The sequence below is a fragment of the Equus quagga genome, chromosome 13 (assembly GCF_021613505.1).
Source record: "Equus quagga isolate Etosha38 chromosome 13, UCLA_HA_Equagga_1.0, whole genome shotgun sequence".
Classification (NCBI taxonomy): Eukaryota; Metazoa; Chordata; class Mammalia; order Perissodactyla; family Equidae; genus Equus; species Equus quagga.
In genome coordinates, this window is record NC_060279.1 from 40,552,483 (window position 1) to 40,575,127 (window position 22,645).

The 22,645-nt window shown below is 41.7% G+C and overlaps 1 long non-coding RNA gene across 1 annotated transcript; it reads right to left on the reverse strand.

Annotated features, from left to right (window-relative positions):
• Window positions 1–14,470: 14,470 nt before the first annotated feature.
• LOC124250768 (uncharacterized) lies at window positions 14,471–15,921 on the reverse strand. The gene is made up of 2 exons (XR_006891613.1): window positions 15,796–15,921; window positions 14,471–15,050 (listed from the first exon to the last, which is right to left on the reverse strand). It is a non-coding gene; the product is annotated as an uncharacterized LOC124250768 (long non-coding RNA).
• Window positions 15,922–22,645: the final 6,724 nt, after the last annotated feature.

A 22,645-nucleotide genomic window follows, 5' to 3' on the forward strand; every position in this document is an offset into this window, starting at 1 on the left:
TTATATAAATGGTTCTGGGTTTGGCTTAGACCATGAGACAATTCATTGGCATCTGCCTGGCTCATCACCCAAATTGGCATTCCAGCAGCTGGTCCCCTCCCTATATGCTTGTCGTTGCAGTCACCTACAGAGTACAGGAGTGTCTGCCCCAGTGTTGACACTTCTGGACTATGAAGGAGCAGATTCTTGTTTTCTTCCTCTTTCTCCACCCTCTTGGTTTCTTTTACATCTCTAGCAGATCTGGTGGTGGGGATGAGGAGGGGTGGCAAAGGTATCTTCTCTCCAGGCCCCTACCTTCCTCCTCGTCTCAGATTCTAATCAGATAGATACAAAAGAGGATAAGTTTCCTGACTCAAAGCAATTAAAATCACCTCAAAGAGCGAGGCAACTCTACAGAATGAAGAGAACATTGGGTCAGAGCTGAGTCTAACATTCCAGGTTGGCTATTTACAGCTGTGTTAAAACCTACCTGAGTATTAGTTTACTCATCTGCAAAATGGAGAGAATTAAGTTTTCTTTCCTGAGTTGTTGTAAGGACTAAGACAATTATTTTATACAAAAGCATCCAGCCAAGAATGATATTCAAAATATCGAACATCTGCTCACAGTAAATGCTAACCACAAGCAACAGGCGCAGCTGGATCGATGGCTGGCTGTTGCATCCCAGTCCTGAGCTGGGTAGCCTGATGGCTTTACAGCAGGTGCTCAGCTAATGCTATGGAGTGGCCCTTGAAAACAGCGCAGTGCAGGACAGAAATAATAAACTGGCATCCTGTGAACCAGATACAGACAAGATGGGATAACTTTTTATCTGTTGCCTACATAAATTTGTAAGTAATCTTTGGTATTTAGAAATAGAGAAATTTTACTTAAGATTCCAGATATCTAACTTTTCTTCTAAAATCAAAATTTCTGGCTTAGGTGAGCCTACCTTCCATCAACCTGATTTACAGCTGTCCTTCTTAGATAGGAGATATACTTTTATGTTCTACAATTCTCCATCATTTTTTACTATATCTACAATGAAATGTAAAGTGTGAATTCCCTTTCATTATTTTACTTGTGGTCTTATTTTTCTTTGGTGAAATTAAAGGAAAGTGAAATAATCCATCCTCCTGGGTCATTTCATTTGTTTATGTAACCCTCCAGCCCCTAGAGGCATTTAAGATTCTGACCAAGCTTGTGAGCAGAGATTTCCGTTAATACAGATCTGTGATTTAATCGGAGCTCTAGTACTTGCTAATGAGGTGAAAGCTACTTAACCTCCATGAGCCTTGGCCTCCTTATCTATAAAATGGAAAAAAAAAATGGAAAGAAGAAGAAGAAGGAAGAGAAAGAGGAGAAGGATGAAGAATAAAGAAGAAGAGAAAGAATGAAATGAGGAAGAAGAAGAATTAGAAAAGTCATAGGATTATTGTGTGAATTAAATGAGGTAATTAATCTAAAGTGAGATAACTAATCGAAAGTACTTAGCACTTAATTCGCCATTTAGCTCTCTGGGCTTTAGTTTCCTCATATGAAGATGGCAGTGAAGATGCTTCATCAGTTTCTCACAAAGATAAAATCAGATAATGGTATGAAAGTGCTTTGTGACCTACAGAGCACATGCCAATCATGTCTACGAAATCCCTCCTATGGGGAAGTCTGCCCAGATCAACCTGACTTAAGAGTAGGAATTCTGGATCCTATCACTCATTCCAAAGGATTCTCCAGATACCATTCCAAACCTGAGTAGGATCGTAGACCTTCAGAAGATGAGAGCTACAAAGACCCCCAGGAATAGTCTGGTCCCACCCTGTCATTCTACAGAAGAGGACTCTGAATCCCAGACAAATGGACCTGTGGGGACCTAAAGCAAATGACTGCCTTGAAGAGACAAGACTCCAGGTAGCTCTGGTCCCAGACCAGGACTCTTTCCATTACAACAGAGAAATTATTCCTCTCATCACACAATTCAGCCAAGGTGCTCTGAACTTGGATAGCCCTGGGCTTGAGGTTGGCCTGGAAGATAGTCAGGAAATCAGTAGAGAAGGAAAACAGAAAACATAGACCAGCTGACCCCATCAGAATACAAATTATTGAATCCTATTAGCTTTGTGTCTCCCACTCATTTCTTGATAGAATGTGTACTTCTTGAAGGGACAATCTCTATCTTGTTCATCTTTGTATCTTTAGATTCCTGACAATATGAGTCTGTTGATAAATGGATGGATAGATGAGTGGAAAGATGGCATGAAACTGGGCTTGGTTTACACATCTTCAACCACTGGAGAAGAAATGATATTGTCCACTCCAGAGACCAAAGAGCGCTGCAACCCTTGTGAATTCCTGCTTCCTGTTTTTACAAAGAGAAGTGGGAGAAGGGTCAGAGGAGAGGGCCCAGAAAGTAATATGACAATGAGGCTAGGTGTTAGAGTTTTCAACAGTATCTATAAATATATGGGGCTATTTAGAAAACCCTGTAGGTTGAAATATACATAGCCAGAAATATAATGATATAAATCTAGGAACAAGTGACAAAAATCTAGTGATTTACAAAATTGATATAAAGCTATCAAAAGAGAGTCTAGTATATAGATATCTACAAAAAATATAAAAATTAAGATAGGTATAATGAGCTATAGAGCAAAAATAGAGATGAAGTTACAGATTTTAAAAAAATACAGAAGTGTAAAAGGTGCAAACTGGAAGTTGAATAGATTATGTGAAGGATACTTAGAGGCACAGGGATCACAGTACATACGAACGCCTTAATGAAAGAGATGGAGGCAACTTGAAGAACACACATAAGTCTAGAGATGATTCCTTGAGCACTTTCTGCATAAATGTCACTTGGTTAAGAATTTGACATATATTAACTCCCTTGCTCTTTAAAATAGCCCTGTGGGGGAGCCGGCCCCCTCCCGAGTGGTTAAGTTCGAGTGCTCCACTTCGGTGGCCCAGGGTTTCACCAATTTGGATCCTGGGCGCGGACATGGCACCGCTCATCAAGCTGTGCTGAGGCTGCATCCCACGTAGCAAAGCCAAGGACCTACAACTTGAATATATAGCTATGTACTGGGGCGGGGGCGGGGGGGTGGTTGGGGAGAAGTAGAAGAAGAAAGAAAGAAAAAAAGAAGACTGGCAACAGCTGTTAGCTCAGGTGCTAATGTTAATAAAAAAAAAAAAAGAAAAGAACCCTGGGGCACATATTATTATCATTATTTTATAACCAAGAAAATAAAAGTTCAAAGAGGTAGCAATTTGTTATAGGTCCCAAGCTTGAAAATGGCAGAACCAGGATTCATAGCTCGTTGTCTAGAAATAGAAGCCTCTGGAAGTAGATATATAATGACGTGAAGTTATCTTGAGTTACAGATACTCAGAGAGGCACTCTATGTTTTACTGTACTATGAGATCCTTTTCAGGAGTTATGATCCTTTGGGGCCCTGGCTTGCTGAACCTTAAAAGGAATTTACTGGTGTCTTAGGGATGCCCTGATCCTGAGAGCTAGAACATAAATACTTGTCCTCTGTTTGCAGAGATGTATGTTTTCAACAGATTCAATAAGAGACTTCTCCTTTCATGTCATTTCACAATCTTCATTTTAGTCCCCCTCCCATCACTATAATAGTCAGAGGTCCCAGGTCTCCTCCCTGAAATGGAGACAATATTTGTCATCTGAGTTATCTTCTAATCTTTCCTGATGAATTCTTATGGTCTTGTGACCTCTACCCTCAAAAATTGAAGTAGTCACTGTTTTACCCTGTCACTAGGATACCACTGAGTTTTCCTCCTTAAGCCCAGCTTCAATAAATCAGATGCATATTTAAACCACATAATACCTATGTGTCAACTAGGGTAAAGGTAAAGGCAAAAAATAGTATCACAGATTGTCAGCACATGGCTGTTTAGCAGGTGAAGAAACAAGGACACCTAAAGACCGTGTCAGAGAGAACAAAGAAAAGTTGATACTAGATAGAGCAGAAGAGCTCTCCAATTCTGTTTGCAACCACCTTTAACAGAGGCATTAAAAGATAAAAGAGAAAGCAAACACAATAAGGATAATGATGGAGAACATTGAATGCACATGCAAGGAGATGTCAAGACATAGAGGGATACAGAGAGAGGTTGGAGTTGGAAATGCATAAATGGAAAATGTGTGGAAACAAAGGAGTGGGTATAATGACGCAAAGTAAAGCTATATATCCACTTTAACTCTTTTTACATTTTGCAAATTTGATGATGTTTCTTCAGTTAAGTAGTAATATGTGCATGTTTCATTGGCAGAATAAAAACTAGGCTAAGCAAATGGTACTTCTGCTTGTACAGAGAATTTGGGGCCTCTGAAAGGCTTGCCAGCTCTCTTACAACACATACAATAAAAATAATATTCTGAGTTTAGTGCAGAACTAAACCAACTACTTTTTTAATCATAGTAAACTCTCAGACAATTGCCACCATAGCAAATGGAGAGTCCTGCTTAAATGGATGCTCAGTCTCATAAAATGTAATCAATATAGCATCACTAGGTTATCAATTATTGGGTACTAGACAAGAGTAAAGGGGGATTATTGGTAAAGATACATCAAATGCCAATCTGTCTTCAGTTACTAAGAAGCCTTTTGCTACATCCTACTCCTCACAATTACTCTCAATATAAGCTGCTGCTTCATTTCAAATGCCTTTTCTAAGAATACTTTTCTCTTCTCAGAATGCTCTTTCCTGCTCCTCTCTCCCCACCCATCCCTAGTCCTTTTGTATTCTAAACATCTACTAATATTTCCATCGTATTTAGCTCAAACACCAATGTCTCCATCTGCCTTACCAGGCTCTACTCTCACCACCACCCCAGGTAAAAGGACCCACTTTGGGACCCCCAACAGTTGTCTTTTATAGAACCTACAAATACTGCACTACTTGGCTGATGTGTCTGGTTTCTTCACGAGATGATGAGCATCTTGGTGGCAGAAGACTATGTCTAGCAGAAAGGCAGCTTCCTAGGAAGTGCCCGTTAAGTGTTTGTTGAATGAAAATCAGTCTAGTAATAAGTCCCAGGGGTCAATTAAAAGAGTTAGTGGTCTGATAGGATACCAGGAACAACTTCAGTAGACATAAGTTGCCTAGAAAGAAGATGAGATTTCACTTATTAAATTGAATATAAAGATACAGGTTAACTTTTTATGTTTGAATTATTTGTTCGCTGTAGGTTTCAAAGATAAACTGCCTTCCAGGTTAGAGACTTGATACCTTATTATATATATTTTTGCCTAAATTTAATATTGAGCTTAATTTATTATTGCACAATGACTTTATTCATTATAAATCTCTTTCATCAACACAAAGAAGACATTAAAAGTTGTGTGGCCTCCAGCCAAATCACTTTAATTCTCTGAATCTCAATTGGACTAGATAAATTCTGAAGTTATTTCTGATCCTAATATTAAATTCAAATTATAGAGATAGAGTTAGAAAAAAAGAGAAAGAGAGATAAAACTATAGATTGTGGTAGAACAATGAAAGAAATGGATAAATAAATATAAGACTATGATGATAGACGTTGTCAGCATTAGATACGTGATATGGAAAGATGAGAAGAGAAATTTGTACAATAAGATTATATAGATTGCTCATAAGAATATATAAGTAAACTTAAGGTTAAAGTATATGATTCTTCATACCATATACAAAAAGTAATTCAAAATAGATCGATACCTAAATATAAGACTATAAAACTATAAAACTCTTAGAAGAAAACTTAGGAGTAAATCTTCATGGTGTTGGATTAAGCAATGGTTTCCTAGATACAGCACCAAAAGCATAAGTAAGAAAAGTAAAAAATAGGTAAATTGAGCTTAATAAAAATTTAAAAACTTTTGAGCTGTAAATAATACTGTTAAGAAAGTGAAAAGTTGACCCACAGAATGCGAGAAAATATTTGCAAATCATCTATCTGAAAAGGGACTTGTATCTAAAATACGGAAAGAAGCCTTACAGCCCAATATTAAAAAGAAATCACAATTCAAAAGTGGACAATGGATCTGAGCAGACATTTCTCCAAACAAGATACACAAATGGCTAACAAGCACATGAAAAGATGAGCCAAATGACAATGACATACCACTTCATACCCGTTAGCGTGACTATAAGAAAAAAATATAGGCAACGAGAAGTGTTGGGGAGAGTATAGAGAAACTGGAACTCTGAATACATTGCTGATGGGAATGTACATGGCACAGCCACTGTGGAAAACAGTTTGGCAGTTCTTCAAAAGTTAAACAGAAATTGACCATATGATCTACCAATCCCCCTCCTGGCAAAATGAAAATCCCACCAAGTAAAATGAAAACATTCACTCAAAAATTTGTACATGAATGTTTCCTAGCAACATTATTCACAATAGCCACAATGCAGAAACAACCCAAGTGTCCAGCAACTGAGGAATGAATAAACACATGTGGTATATCAATACAATGGAATATGAATTGGCCATATAAAGGAATGAATTTTGATACATGGTACAACATGCATGAACCTTTAAAACATTATGCTAAGTGAAAAAAGCCAGTCACAAAAGACCACATATTCTATGACTCCATTTGTATGAAATGTCCAGAATAGACAGTTCTGTAGATACAGAAAGCAGGACTCAGGGGGATGGGATGTGACTGCTAATGGCCAGAGGATTTTGGTTTTTGGGTGATGAAAATATTCTAAAATTAGACTGTGGTGGTGATTGCATAGCTCTGTGAATATACCAAAAACATTGAATTATAAATTTTAAATGGATGAACTGTATGGTATATTAATTATGTCTCAATAAAGATGATACATATGCATTTGTATGTATGTCTATGCATGTATACATACATCTTGTGATATTCGCATATATCACACACACATATGTAGGGATATATCCTTAAATCTTGGTCAAACCTAAATCACATTCATGAACCATAGAATTACAACGTCTCTGCCACACATGATACCTTTTACAACATCCCTAGGGATCAGTCTCTTCTTGAACCTCAGTCAGGCATCTTCCCTAAGCATCTTGGAATACAAATCACCCAGACTGACGTGTTCCCTGGAAGCTGACCTGTAACCCAAGGAAACAGTGTATTCCTCTTGGCGATGACTACTTGTTTACGTCTTCCCTATTAATAGTCATTATTTCAAATGCTCCACACCAAATGGATAAGACCTTAGTTCACGAAGTGGAGCTTATTAAATCCTGTTCACTCAACAGGTAATTACAGATTACCTACCAGATTCCTAGAACTGAATTAAGCACAGTCATCATCCATTCACTCAACAAACACTCTGAGGAGCTACTCACAGCCTCTTCCCTCAGGGAGCTGACAGTCTCATAAGGAAAATACATAGATAAACAGTTGCTCGTAAACAGTGCAATGAGGGCTCCAGCCGATGGAAGCACAGAGTAGGAGCATAGAAAGGAGGCACTGCCTTCCAAAGGCTTTACCTTCTCACTCAGGAGAACAAGCCACACACATAATTAGTGGGAGAATGGGACTGCGAGCCTCTAAACATGAGATTGTGTGGTGCACAGCACAAAAAGGCAAGTGTCTGGTATAGTTGCCAGACTCAGCAAATAAAAGTACAAGATGCCCAGTTGAATTTCAATTTCAGATAGACTACCAATATATTTTACTATATGTATGCCCCATGGGGCTGGAACAATTAAGAAAGATATTTCAACACTGATACAGATTGAAAGGAAGATGGTGATAAGGTTGATGATACTGACTCTTTTTTGTCCCACGCATGCATTGATTCATTCAGCTATCGGGTATTTACTGTGTAAAAAGCATTATGCTGCACCCTGTGGATACAATGGTAAGATAACAAGCAAACAAACAAGTGTTTCCCCTGTTCTTAGAGAGATTTTGGTGAAGTGGAGAGACAAATATTAATCAAAGGGCCACACAGATAAATCATCAGTGGCATCCCTGATTAGCATTTGACAGGAGAGTCCACAGAGCGATGAGAGCTGCTGAGGGCTGGGAGCTCACAGAATGGGGGAGAGCTCACCTGGCCAGGGAGACCAGCAAAGGCTTTCCTGAACAAGTGGATGTGGGGCTGAGATCTGAAGGATAAGTAGGAGCAGAAGAGTGTGAAGAGCATGCCGGAATGAGGGAGTGGCATGTGCAAAGAGAAGCACAGGGGACAGGAGGGAGTGTGGCACGTTCATAGAACTGAGAGCGGCCAGTGAGGGCAAGCAGGAGGAAGGGGCCACCGGGGGTCCACATCCTCAGATCACTGGCCACTATTTTAAGCAGAAGTGTGACCAGATCAGACTCTGGTGCCCTGTGAGGGGCGGCGCGGGAGAGCTGGGGCAGAAGCAGGGGCACAGGTGTGCAGACTGTTTGTCTTAACCCAGGAAATGGATTGTTGACCCTATGCCAGTATTAGGTCCCCTCAGCCACAATCATCACTCTATCCCATTTGATCTCAAGAAGTAAAACCAGCAATTAGGAGGCTGAGTGCCCTAGGGAAATGGTAAGTAAGCTATCTTGGGACAGACAGGCCTGGGCTTATCCTATGGCTCTCCTCCAGCCAGCTGTGGGGCAGAGCAGTCATGTACTCTCTCTGAGCCTTGGTGAGTTTCATCATATATAACATGGAAACAATTTCTGCCACACAGGTTGTTGTAAAGGCTAAATAAAAGGTGTGTGAAGAGTCAAGCCACGAATAGGCCCTCAATAAAGGCTATTATTGTTATTACCATCATTATATTATTATTATTACTTAATGTTACAGCTGTTTTTAGTATATCATGATGCTCACCCAATGGAAAAATAATCATTTATGAAACAGTTTGCAATGAGCCAAAATTATTCTACGTAGGAAATCATGTAGGCCTGATCACGTGACTTTAGAAATAACTTAAAAAGTAAGACACTGGAGCTTCCCGCTCTGGGCCCAGCTGTCCTTTGTACTCTATGTTGTGGCCTCTTTGAATCTCTGTATCTTCATGTATATAATCTGTCGATTGTGTTTTTCTTGCTTATTTATCAAAGAATGTTATAAAAATTAAAAATGCTCAATATTATGAACAGTCTTTGAATTAATAGAAATCATAGTCAGCATGAGAGCCACTGCCCCTACACATGTGTGGCGTTTCCAGTGCCCAACCCTGGGACTGACAGGAAGGAAGAAGGTCCATTTTCCAAATTCAAGAACAAGGTCACTGAACTTGCTCTGGGTCACCGTCCTGGGGGTTGTCTGGACAAAGCAGCTTGCTCCCTGGGATGTCTGGAACTGAATTGGGCAACTGTGCCTGGAGAAGCAGTGATCCGCATGGGTCAGGCAGGGAGGTGCTGCTGTGTGTCAGATCATCAAGGGCAAGGAGCAGAAGTGCTGGAAGAAGAAACCTTATTTTTCCTGTGGTGGGATTTAGGGCTTAATGATTCCAAGGCTGGGGCGGCTGGATTAGGGGACGGGGCGTTTGTGGGGAGCACAGGGATGAGGCCTGTGAGAAGACTTCATTTTTAGCATCTTAAACTCCAGAACAGAAGAAAGGGTGTGAGGAGAGGAAAAGTTCAGAGGAAGGATCCGTGTTACTTGGGTTGTCCCATTCCTGCTCCTTTGTGGGCAAGATCCCTGTCAGCAGCAGCCCCCAGAGCCACCGCAGCAGCCGGAGCCCCCTGAAGGCTCACACTCAGAGCAGTCGGGGCTTTGGTGCTGGTGCCTGTGGAAAAGACAACCTGTGGTGGCTCTGGGAGCTGGGGCCACAGCAGGAGGAGATGGGAGAGAGACATGGGGCTGGGCAGTGGGGCGGGCATTTAGGGGGTTATTTTGGAGGGTCCTTGGGAGGGAGCTGACACTGCTGCTGGTTCTGCTGGCAGCACATCTTGGCAAGAGTTCAGTTAGCCTGACAGAAGCAAAAAGAAATCAGCGCACAATCTCAAGGATTCATTCTCATTATTTTCTTTCCCCTGGATTTCATAGAAACCGACCTTCTACAACTGACTGGTTCATGAACCAAGTCCTACAATGCAATTTGGAATCTGATCTGGAGGAAGACAAACCTTGATAAATATTCCCTCTTCTCAGTCCACTTTGATCCCCGTGACGTATGCTGACCATCTCCCTATGTGGGCTCCAAAATCACTCCTACATAAACCTTCTTGTCCCCAAAGAAACAAGGTAATGCAGTCATTTTCTGACCCTTAATCTCAAAGATGTCAGATGGGGGTAGGACATATCCAAAAACATTTGTTTTCCAAAGAATAAATTAGAAGATGATACTGAGAACCAAGACCTCTGCATTTGCAGGATCCTTCACATCCTGACCCCCAGTGACTCCTTCCTCTCTCCCTGCCTTCTTCTGCCCCTCCCTCCTAGCAGTCTTATGTCCCAGAACATCCTTTGCCAAGCATCCACCCAGTCAGTGGAGGAGTCATGAGCTGTCACTGTCAGGGCTGAGGACTGAGGAGTCTAGCACTGGAGCCCTTTTATCCTGGGCCTGGTGTCTTTCCAGCAGTGAGGCACAGCCTGTGTATGCAGAGCAGTCATTTTCACAACCTGGGATGAGGTGTTTCCTCACACTCCTAGACTTAGGACTCCAGGATCTCCCCGCATGGGGCCAGAGGAATCCCAGAAGCCAGAGACTGCCCAGATATCTACCCCGAAGGCCTGCTGCAGGCCAGCCATTCCACTTGCATGCATTCACTCATTAAATCAATATATATGTATTGTCTGTCTTAGGGCCAGAATTTTGCAAGATGCTGTTGTCATAAATATCAGCCAGGTTTCCTTGAGGACATTCATGTATACAATGCACTATAAGTCAATTTCCTATGTGCTGTAAGAGGCCCTGTGACCCATATTGGGCTCCTAATAGCTCTTATCTTAGAACAATGACATGTCCATTTGCATGTCTCTCTGCTCTTCCAGATGGAGAATTTGGTGAGCACTGGGCTTTATTCATCTCCATTTCCCCTGAAATTGCGTTTAACAGAATGGGGATAAGTATGAAGAAGAAAATAGTTAATGATACTGATTGACTAACTAATGAATGAGGCGCTGTATTTTAGCACCCAAGGTAGAAGCTTGTGACTCAGTCTCAATCCATTCTTTGGGCTCTGGAAGTACCCTTATGAGAGCACACACTGGGTCAAATGGGACATGACCTTGGATGTCATCATCTGTCAATGGTCAGAATATTATCTAATGAGAGCACAGGCCGAGGGAATGAAATTCCAAAGGAGTGTGGGAATGTGTAAGCAGCCCAGGAAAGGGGTTGAAGCTCAGGTCACTGACTAGGGAAGGAGACTCAAGGGACGGCCAAGTGAAGGGCAGGAGATAGCCTAAGGGATGAATAGTCAGTGCTATAATAGGATGAAATGGAGGGCAGGGGAGGCAAAAGATAAATGACAAATGCTGCCATTTACTCATAGGAGATTCCATTGAACTTTGATTTTAAGGCCAAGTATGAGGGTAGGCAATACTTAGATATGTGAAAATACATATTTTTGCCTTATTGACGTCTGAAATTAGAGACAAGTAGACCTAATTAGGCAGATATGTGCTGTGTTCTACATTGGAATGGGCACTCTACTAAGTACTCAAAATACACGGATAAATGTCCCTGCCTTGAAGGCTGTCACAAGCCAGTGTGGAAGACAGATGAGGAAACGTGACTTCATTGTTAGACTTAAGCCCTGGGTCCTATTGGAGCTTAGGGGAGGGCATGGAACTCAGACTGGAGAGGAATATGGTACCTAGTTGATTCTACGGCAAGGATGACGTCATCACGCTCACAGGGATCAAAGAGAACTGAAGGCCCCAAGACTTCATTAAGGGATAGCAGATGAGCAAAGAGAATGGACACTGCATTGGAATAGTCAGTATTAGCCTAAGAAAGAAAAAGATTTTTAAAATGTGTGTTATTATTCAAAGAAAGAGAGAGTTCTAAGGAGAAGACGATCATCATGCCCCAGTGAGCCCACTCCATTTGGTTGTTAGGACATCAATAGTAATCTTAGAGAGACTGATTTCAGAGATGTGACAGCAGAAGCCCTTTTATAATCATTCTATCAAAGAATGGGCTTAATAGAGTGGTAAATAATTGAGAAATGAAAGACAACTTTGTAAGAAATTAGGAAGGACAGAGATAAGAAAATCATCATTTCTTGAGCTTACAAAGACAAAAACATAAAGTCCATTAAGACAGTACTCACTTGAGTACGGAATGTGTGGAATTGATTGCTGGAACTTTAGATATTCAGAAAGGAAGTGAATAATGTGGGCTGGGTTAGTTACCAAGTTGGTTCAAAGAACAAAGATCATTGATGGGAGTGGTCATATCATGGTGATGATGTTGATGTTAGCGATGAAGATAAGTGTGATCATGACGGTGATGGCAAAAAGTCCTCACTCTGTGGAATAAATGTATTCCTGGGGTTTTTGTGTCACCTGAGAGCAAAATGTTATTATCCTGTCCTAAGCTGTTTATTTACATGTATTAAGTCATTTAACCCTCACAACAACCCTATCACTTGCATGATTTTATTAGCCCTTTTTGACAGAGGAGTACACTAAGTAAAGAGAAGTTAATAACTCAGGGACACAAACTAGAATTTTATTGAGATAATACATATGTCTCCAATGCATACACATCAACAATGAGAGATAATTTCCAATAATGTACGAAAACACCTAAAATGACTATTTAAACTGAAATAATCATTATTTCATAAAAAAAATTCTTAGACTTTTGCCTGAGTATCATTTATTTTAATGACATTTCAGCCTGTCATTGGCCAATGAACACCCAAGAGATGGGGGAGATGGGGGTTACAAGAGAGAGAACAATCCAAGATGTTTTCAGTTTTCGAACTAGGCAGATGGTGCTATTCACTGAGTTGGAAATCAACAGAGAAGGGGTTTGACGAACGGAGGATTAGGAATGGGTTTTATTTTTTGAATTTTGAGTTTGAGGTAAGAATGGAACCCTTGATTGGTAAAATCTGAAAGACAGCCAAATGAATCAATCTAAAGTTCAGGAAACACATATGGACTTTGCATATTGACCTAGGAGCTACGTAGCCGAAGGACAGTTTTCACGCAACCACAATATTCTATTCTAGATACTGGAAAGATGACACTGGACAGGATAACAAGGTTTGCACTCTCAAAAAGTTTACGTTAAAGTGGGAAGAGAAGGGCACAAAAAAAGTAAATAAATAAGGAACAATTTGTTAGTGATAAGTAAAATGAAGAAATGAAGCAGCATGATGTGCCTGAGTGACAAGGGGTTTATTTTAGATTGAGGGGTCAATGAAGCCACTCTAGAAGGAACTTCTTAGCCATCAGCATAAGAGTGTTGACTGATGTCACAGAAGTAGATACGCTTGCCCAGGAGAGGTGAGAAGAAAGAGAGAAGAGAAGAGAGCAGAGGTGAAAGACTCAAGATACTGACAAAGGTCTGGCTTTGTTCTTACTATGTGAACTTGGGCAAATTATTTAACTTCTGTGAAACTTAATTTCCTTATTTATAAAATTAATGGGGAATCAAAATTATATATTTTAAAGAGTTGTGAGAATAAAATGAGAACATTATGTAAGTTAAGGATTGTAACACATTTTTTGGAAAAACAGGACCTTAAATGTATAGAATTGGAGAAATCAGAAGTTCTTGAACCGTGACACACTGTCATCATTGATCCATGCGTAGACCACTTAATTATTTAGTTTGTTGATTTGTCTATCTGCTCATTCACTCCCTCATTCATTTTAACAATATAGAAAGAACAGAGGACCCACCAAAATGAAAGCTAGGATGTTAACAACAACCCACCTTCAACCACATGTTCCTACCCCACACAACTACCCCAGCTCTTCCCCACCAAAGTATTTATCATTCAAAAAAATTTTGTATCCATATCTCATTTTCTATTTCATAGTCATATGCACAACAGCCAAAAAGGATATATTTTACTGTTTTTTAACTTATAAAAAGGGTATCACGCTGTCAGTAAAATTTTGGGAAGTGCTTTTTTTCACTTATTTGTGTGCTTTGTGTTGCTTTAGTCCATTCTGTGGATTACTGAATCACAGTCCGCATGTGAGTGTCTAACAACGCCTCCTCCTTCTTCCATCTGATGGGCATTTGACTTGCTTCCAGGTTGTAGTTGTTGGGTACAGTTCCAGCATTTTTTAATTCTTCACTTAATATTAGGAGTTGTCATTGTTATTATTAATAAAAAAAATATAGTAGAGGCGAAAACTCAAGTGTACCCATGGGAGGTGAACATCCTCAACTGGCAACTGAAAATTAGAGTGGTCCTCTCTGTGTGCAGGAAAGGTCAACTGATATCTTTCCAGGGACATCCTGTGAGTACACACTGACCAGTTGATCACCACTCCTGAGCCAGGTTTCTGTCCCTGGCAAGGCAGGGTGGGGACCCAGGTTGCTAACACTGACCTGTAGGGGTGCTGCTGGCAAAAATAAGCAAGAGGCAGGTAGGCTTAATGGAGAAGGCTTTATTGTTTGTAATTCATAAGAAGATGGGCCTGGAAATTTTTAGGGGAAATGCAAAAGATTCCTTTGGAAGATTTCAGTGGATCAGGCTGCAGGACACAGAAGACAGGAAAAGAGGGAGGAAGAGCAGCAGGTTGGGGTGGGTCTTCAGTACTTTGGTCTTCCAGCTCTGCTTGTTGAAAGTTCTCATGGTGTAGGTCAGCAGCAGCCCCCAGAGCAGCAGCCAGAATCCCCCGACTCATGACAACAGCTGGAGCCCCCAGACTGCTGACCACTGCCACTGTTACAGCAGTCAGAGCTTTGCTGTCTGCGGCGGTGGGATCTTCGACATCTGTGGTGGCTCAGGCAGCAGCCACCACCCCCAGAGCTGCAGCAGCCCCCTCCCCCAGAGCTACAGCAGCCCCCAGAGCTGGGGCCACAGCAGGAAGAGACTGGAGGTGGACATGGGGCTGGGCACTGGGGTGGGCACTTGGGGGGACATTTAGGTGTGGGACACTTGGGAGGAGGCTGGCACTGCTGCTGGCTCTGCTGGCAGAACATTTTAGGGAAGAAGTCAGTGACCCTAGGGAGAAATGTAAAAAGTCATCAGCATGCAAGTGAGAAGCAGATGTGTCCTTTACCCTGCATTTCACTAACTCCTCACCCAAGACAAGCTGCTTCATGACCAAGATCATAAACAGAATCTGGAAACTGGCGGGAAGTGCAGCTCACTGCAGTAGAGCTCGCTTTCCCCATTTCTGTTCTTTCTCAGTCCAAGATTCTGATCATCTTCCTACATGGGCCCTGAAGTCAGCCCCATGCGAGGCCTCCCAGACACTTGGAAACATCACTGGCCATAATTCAGAATCCTTCCCAGGATGGATCAGTCATTGTTAAACATTTCGGTGGATATTTGTCATCTCTGAGCACAGTTATCGGAGGAGAATGAGAGGGAAAGACACTGATGGCTCAAATCTTAGCAGTTCAAACCTCTGCCTGCTGCTTTTTCTTCTTTCTCCTCTTCTTCCTTCCCATGGCCCACAAAGCGGGTCTTCTTGTTGCCCTTCTCTCCCTAACCTAGAATATCCCCAGCCCCATGGCTCGCTTTGCACCAGATACTTACTTGACCAAGAGAGATCAAGAGAGGATGTCCTGACAGGCTTTATAAAGAGAAGCCTGGACCAGGAGCATCTGCAAGTTACAGAATCCCTCACATGTTCCCGCTCCCACCCCCACACCCCATGGTGACCCCTCTCTCTCTCCCTCCCTTCTTCTGCCCTGCTCTCCTTGCAGTCCTGCCCCTGGAGCCTCCTTTGCCAAGCACTCACCGGGTCAGTGGAGGAGGCAGGAGCTGTCACTGTCAGCGCTGAGGACTGAGGAGTTTAGCACTGGAGCCCTTTTATCCTGGGCCTGGTGTCTTCCCAGGAATGAGGCACAGCCTGTGTATGCAGAACAGTCACTTTCACAACCTGGGATGAGGTGGCTCTCCTCAGCCTCCCAGCCCTGGGGCTCCAGGAGCTCCCTGCACGGGGCCAAGAGGAATCCCAGAAGCCAAAGACCGCCCAGATACCCGCCCCCAAGGCCTGCTGCAGGCCAGCCATTCCAGCTGCACGCATTCACTCATTCACAAATTCAATAAATATGTATTGTCTATCTCAGGCCCAGAATTTTGCAAGACATGAAAGACACGAAGATGACACAGATTGCTTTAGGAGCTGACGGTCTTGGAGGATGACTTTGTCAGCAATGACCTGGGAGTTACACGCCACATGAGCTTCATCCTTTCTTCATGCTCCTCATAGCTCTTACCTCAGTGCAGCCTCACAGTCTTCCCTCGTGTCTATTTAGACTCAGAACCCTTGGAAAGCAGTACATGTTTTACACATCTCTGTATTACGTGTGTGTGGTACAGCATCTGGCACAATAAATTTAAGATGCACATCAGGAAAGAGGACGGCAGTTGTTTCTGAGACACTGAGGCAGACTCAGGCAGTAGCATGCAGCCTGCTGGCTTCCAGAGTCCCTTGTAGCAAGACGGTTTCCCAGGGAAGTGTAATGGTATTTCCACTAACACAGAAAATTAGTTCCTGAGAACTATATTATTGAGAGTATAGCTCTGTGGGAATAAAACCAGGTGTGCTGAATGTGGACCAGGAGGAATCTACAGGGGTCATGAAAGTAAAGGCCTCGAGGGCCTGATGGTCCCTGGAGGGCAGTGGGTGCACGGGGCAGACTTGAGATATGAAGGAGCTTGGAAGTTCTCAGAGACTTTTGCTTCAAGGTTTTAGGTGAGGGCTGGAAGTGATTGTGAATTAGAGGAGGTGTGTTATTGAGCTATCACATTCTATAGGTGGATACTTATAGAGAAGAGAAATAAATTAAGACAGAAGTGAATTTCTTTAAGTTGCCATTATTTGAATATCAACTAATTAGCAAACACAGGGTTAAACTGCTGTGAATAAGAAACTATCACTAACTTTAAGGAGCTGACATCATAGTCGGGGCGTTTTTTAGAGAACAGAGAAGTCCACCGATAGGGGTTTGCCAGGGTTTAATACGCATGTATAGAGGGGCACTGCCTAACACGTACTGGATTGGTTCCCTGGTAATTAAATAACCACTTGAAGTTGTGCAAGTTGATAAGATCACTGTAGAAAAGCACACAGGCTGAGAAAAAAGAGAGACACACAAGACGAGATAGTACTAGGCACAGAATCTTGGGGGTATTCCAACTTTTAATGGGTTGGCAAAGGAGATGTAAAAATTTAGGAGTCTAACAAAGTTGAGATACCTAGCTGGAAAAATCAGGAGAAAACCAAGATATTTTGGAAAAATAGGAAAGAAATTTCGAAAAAGGAGAGGGTGCCCACCTTGTCAAACACTGTATAGACTGAATGCATTAGATTTGGCAAGTTTAAGGGCATTGATGACTTCAGAAATAAAAGTTTTAATGCTGAGGGCTAAAATTACTTTATAATAATTTTGGAAAGGAATAATATATATAAACAAAAATCATTATTTCAAGAAGTTTAAGAGATAAATAAGTAACGAATTAGAAAAAAACTGAATGAAGAAAGCACCATTTTAGTGTTATACATAGCAGTCAAAATAAGGTCAGGACGTCAAATTGGCTTGAGATGTGTGGTGCTGATTCAAAAAACCACAGCAGTTCAAAGAGGGGAGACCTTGATTTGCACTGGGATTTTCTTTTTTATTTTTTTGTGAGGAAGATTGGCTCTGTGCTAACATCTTTGCCAATCTTCCTCTATTTTGTATGTGGGATGCCACCACAGAATGGCTTGATGAGTGGTGTAGGTCCACACCTGCGATCTGAACCTGAGAACCCAGGGCCACTGAAGCAGAGTATGTGATCTTAACCACTACACCACTGGGCCGGCCCCTGACTGGGATTTTTATGAAAGAGTTGTTCAAAAGCCAATGACAATTAATGAAAGTGATGATGATACTGTCCTTAATCATACTTCCAGTCAAGAGAAGCTGGAGCTGACATTGGAGGAACAGAGGATTGAAAGAAAAGAAGGCACTAAGATGAATAGGAGGTATTTCAGGATATTAGTTTAAAAGGAAAGTTTGGGGGTCAAAAAGACTTAAGTTGGCATCTCTACTTTAAGCAAGTTATATTTTATAAGCTACAGTTTCATTGTCTGCAAATTAGTGATCATAGTAAATATACTATATTAGTATATATATGTGTATATATATATATATATATACACACACACTATGATATATATACACAAAACACTCCTCATCTGTAAACATAAAATGAAATATTGCCTGTAAAGCACTGAGCATAGTACCACGCATTCTGGTGGGTGAATGCGGAGATCGACTTGTCTTGCGGCCACCCAAGACAAGCCTCGCATGTAAGCTCCTTTGCTTATTAAAATTGCCACCTAGCACGTGGAGTGGTCTGCCTTTCTTCAGTCTCTCCTTGCCCTCTGCGTTCCAGAGTTCCCAGGCCAGTTTAGATTTCACCCTGGGAACTCCCAAGTTTGGGAACCAATGTTTGGTACAGTAACTTAATCTCTAGGGCCGCTTCCCCCTCCTCCTTGATTGTCTCTTAGATTGAAACAAAACAAAAGATGAATAAGTTCCAAGGATCTACTATACAGAATGGCGACTGTAGTTAATAATATTGTATTCCTGAAATTTGCTGAGAGGGTAGATTTTACATGTTCTCACCATACACAGACACACAAAAACAACAAATGATAACTATGTGAGGTAAAGGATATGTTAATTAGCTTGATTGTGGTAATCATTTCACAGTATATGTTTATCGAAACATCATGTTGCACACCTTAAATATATACAGTTTTTACTTGTCAATCATACCTCAAGAAAAATCTTTCCATTTGGCATACCACAAAGAAATGCAATGGCTCTTTAAGCTCCTTCAAAGATATTTTAACACTAAGAGCTGATAAAGATTGAAAATAAAGATTTCGTATAGAAAAATTTGCACAACTCCACGGCTGTATGATAGATTCATAACAGATTCCTCTATTTGGGGCTGTATCTTCAATACTTTGAGGGGATGGGAGGAGCAAAACCATGCTCTGTCCTTGCCTCTTCCTTGGTTATATACTGGGAAAACCCAAGTTCTGTGTTGTCTGGCCCACAGGCCTGACCTCGTATGACAATTCTGATGCTTACAGCACAGTCTGTGCAACGGGAATGAAGATCAGAGCCGTTCACTGATCCTTCCCCACCCTGCAAGCAACAGTAAAATTCATCTACAGATTTCAACCACGCTTCTGATTATTAACTGTAATAACTGGTTATTTACATCAGCATCTATAGTAATTGAGGCTTACTTACGTTCTCACCTTGCTAAGTTTCCCCCTAAAAGAAGAAATGACTTAAAATAGGAAAGAACACAGCTCTACTGACACCTGCTTTGCAGAGAGACTGAGCCTGAGAAGGAGGTGGCTGGAGATCGACAGGATCAAGGGCAAAGGTAGATATTCTCAGTGACTTCTGGGCTCCTGTTCCAAGTCTGCATCCACATCTGGATCACTGGATGGAGATGACTCTTTGTTGTCTGACCCTTTCTCCTCTCAAGCTGCAGGCAAGAATAATCGCAGATAACATCTATGGGACACCTACTGTTCGCCAGGGCCTATCTAATCACTTTACATGCTATGTCTCATCTAATCTTTACATACTAAATAATGTGCCATTATTATTCAGATTATGCAAGTGTAGATGGAGACTGAGGCAAAAAGAGGTTAAGCAGCTCGCCCAAAAAATTAGTGGTGGACGAGAGATTGAAACCCAGGCGTCCTAATTTCAGAGCCTGCACTCTTTACCATAAAGCCGTATTACATCCCAACGCTTTCCCTGCAGTCTTCCTTCCAAGTCTGGCCACAGGAAAGAATGCTAATTCACTGGACACTATTTTTCATAAACAAGCACATGGATTCTTTTCATTCTTAAGGGAAATGCAACCATCAGAGAGCGACATAAATCACACATAATGGGCAACACACAAAGATCCGGGAAATTTCTGTGGGAAGAGTTCCTCTTCTTCATGAAATCCAAATGCAGTTCTATCTGGCTTCCCCTAGCCCCATCCTTGACTCCCAATCTCAGACATCTCTGCATGCTCCTACTCTCATATAGCCTCTTTTTTAAAGTCCAGGTTATAGAGTGAAGCACAGCTCATACGTAAAGCATGCGTGCATACATGCATTCATACATATGTACATACATACCAGGAGAGACACCACATCTGAGGTCGCCCCTGCAGAGCAGATGTTCCAACTTATGATGGTCATAAGGAATGGCAGGTGTAGGGAAGCAACATTTGCCTTCCCAAATTGTGCCACTTTGGTATATTGATTATTTTGAATTGAAGTTACTTAAGAAACAGCCAGTACAAGAAAGATACTCTGACCCTCCTTTGTGCCCCAGAAAGCAGTAAATAAATGCCCTATGTGAAAGTTACCCTCCCTGCACCAGGAGGTAGCGAGACATCCTTATCGCCAGAGATGGGGAATTCAGGGCAGAGAAGGCTGTGTAAACAAACTCTGATTAGTTTCTTCACTAATTACGATCCAAGCCTAAGTTGATTTGTCTTGTCAATTCCTCAAAAATTTATCATTTCTTTCTCTAAAAAGTATAAAAGCTGCCTGCTTTGATCATTTCTGTAGGTCCCCTATCTATGAGACCTCCCTATGTACAAATTAATTTTTTTCCTCCTGCTAATGTCTCGTGTCAATTTAATTATTAGACTAACGAACAAAACCTATAAGGGAAGGGGGAAATTTCAACCTCTCCAACTTAGGTATAGCACGAGTATGAGAACAGAGGGCATCACCCCACAACGCACAGAGGAGGAAGACCACCCCAGACTCTTGCCACTTTTAGGCTCCTCTCTAGCGATGCTGAAACTCTGAGGACCCAAGGTAACACGGTGAGGATCTTGATGGGTCTGCCTAGCCTGAATCTTGGGAGAATTTTATACTTCTCTGCTGACTGGTGACCCACTTTCATCTTTCAGTGATTACAATTTGGGACCTTCTCCAACAGCACTCTGGGGCCAATAATGAAGCACAAGCGATACAATGCGAAGTTTACCACGTGTCTGCAATCTTCAGAGACTGCTAAGGAGAATTCTCTTCCCTGGTCTTTGCTGAGTTATAAATGGAGCTCAGCTTGGTTTTGTAATACCTCCTTCATATATCCACTTTTTAATTCTTTTGCAGAAATCACCATACCATTTTTCTCTGTTCCTTTTATTCCTCGGCATTAGTGAATGTGGAAAGAATGCATGACCGGGAATCAGGATCCAGGGCAGAGCCTAACCCCAAAATTACAGCCAGTTTAGGCTTTTTTTCTTCAGGAAGACAGTTAAGCTTTCTGTAAACGAGAAGGGTGTAAGAAATCATTAAGGCTCTTTTTCCAAGGCTGAAATTTTGATTCTAAAGGTCTCCTTTTCCTTCAGATGAACTCCTCTTTGCATCCCCTTCATTGCTCAGCACTCCTCTCAGCCACACTTCCCCAGTGCCCACAGGGCCAGAGGGTATGCACATGTTGTCAGGAGCTGATATCCAATCATATGTTCTGAGCAGGAGGATAATCCCATAATGATATCTCTAATTCCAGAGCAGGGTGGAAGCTCAAAAATAGCCCTTAAACTCTTTTCTTAGTCCTCCATAGCAAAATGATAATGGACTGGACCAGTTAAAAATACAACACTAATTTAAAGATGAGGGGACTTAGAAAAGGGGATGGAGGAGAAAGAGTATATAAAGTGACTGCTACTAGATAATTCTGCTCACAACAGAGCTTCCTTCTCCTCAGCTTGGGGGTCTCTCCCTCTCCCTGCACAGTATTCTACTGTGTGGCAGATGTCACCTTTCCCCACACCCGGGAACATTCTCCTACCCGTCCCCTGGAATTCTAGATGCCACAGAGAGACAGAAATGCCTACTTCAGTCTTCAAAGTTATCATTTTCTACCAGAACATCTATTTTATCCATAAATGATTGAGACCAAGAATCTCTCTCTACTTCAGGGGGATGGTCCACCCGCCAACAACAGGACCATGGGCCGCTTATGGCACTTCCAAGACAACCACAACACAGTTCAGCCTAATTTGCCATTTCCCAAAAAAATAACACAGAAGCAATAGCAGGGAACTCATTTTATTAAAGAGCTTGGCCACCAGTCCCTTTGGTCCTAAAAAAGCTCCTTGCACAGACTTCAGGACGATGTGTGCCACCTGGGAGAGAGGGTTGCAAAGGGGAAGAAAATAAATGCCACGAATTAGATTAGAAACACAAAATGACCATCAAAGGGGGCAGATAGAGAGGAAGGGAGCGCAACTGTTGAATGTCCACAATGGCTCAGAAAGTCTACATATATTAATTTGCTTAACCCTTATAATAACACTACAAGGCTGGAAGTATTCTTTCTGTTTCACAAGTGAAGAAATTAAGACTGAAAAACTTTCAGTATTTTGTCAAAGTTCACTGAACTAGTATATAGTAAAGATAAAGTTGTACTCCAGAGCCAGTTGACATCAAAGCTCGTGCTCTTTCCGGTCTACCACACCGAGAGGAATTTGCAAGGTAGACTTTATATGGTATACTTTATTCTATAGAAGGATTGGTATTCAGATTGTTGGAATTTGGAGGATACCTATTA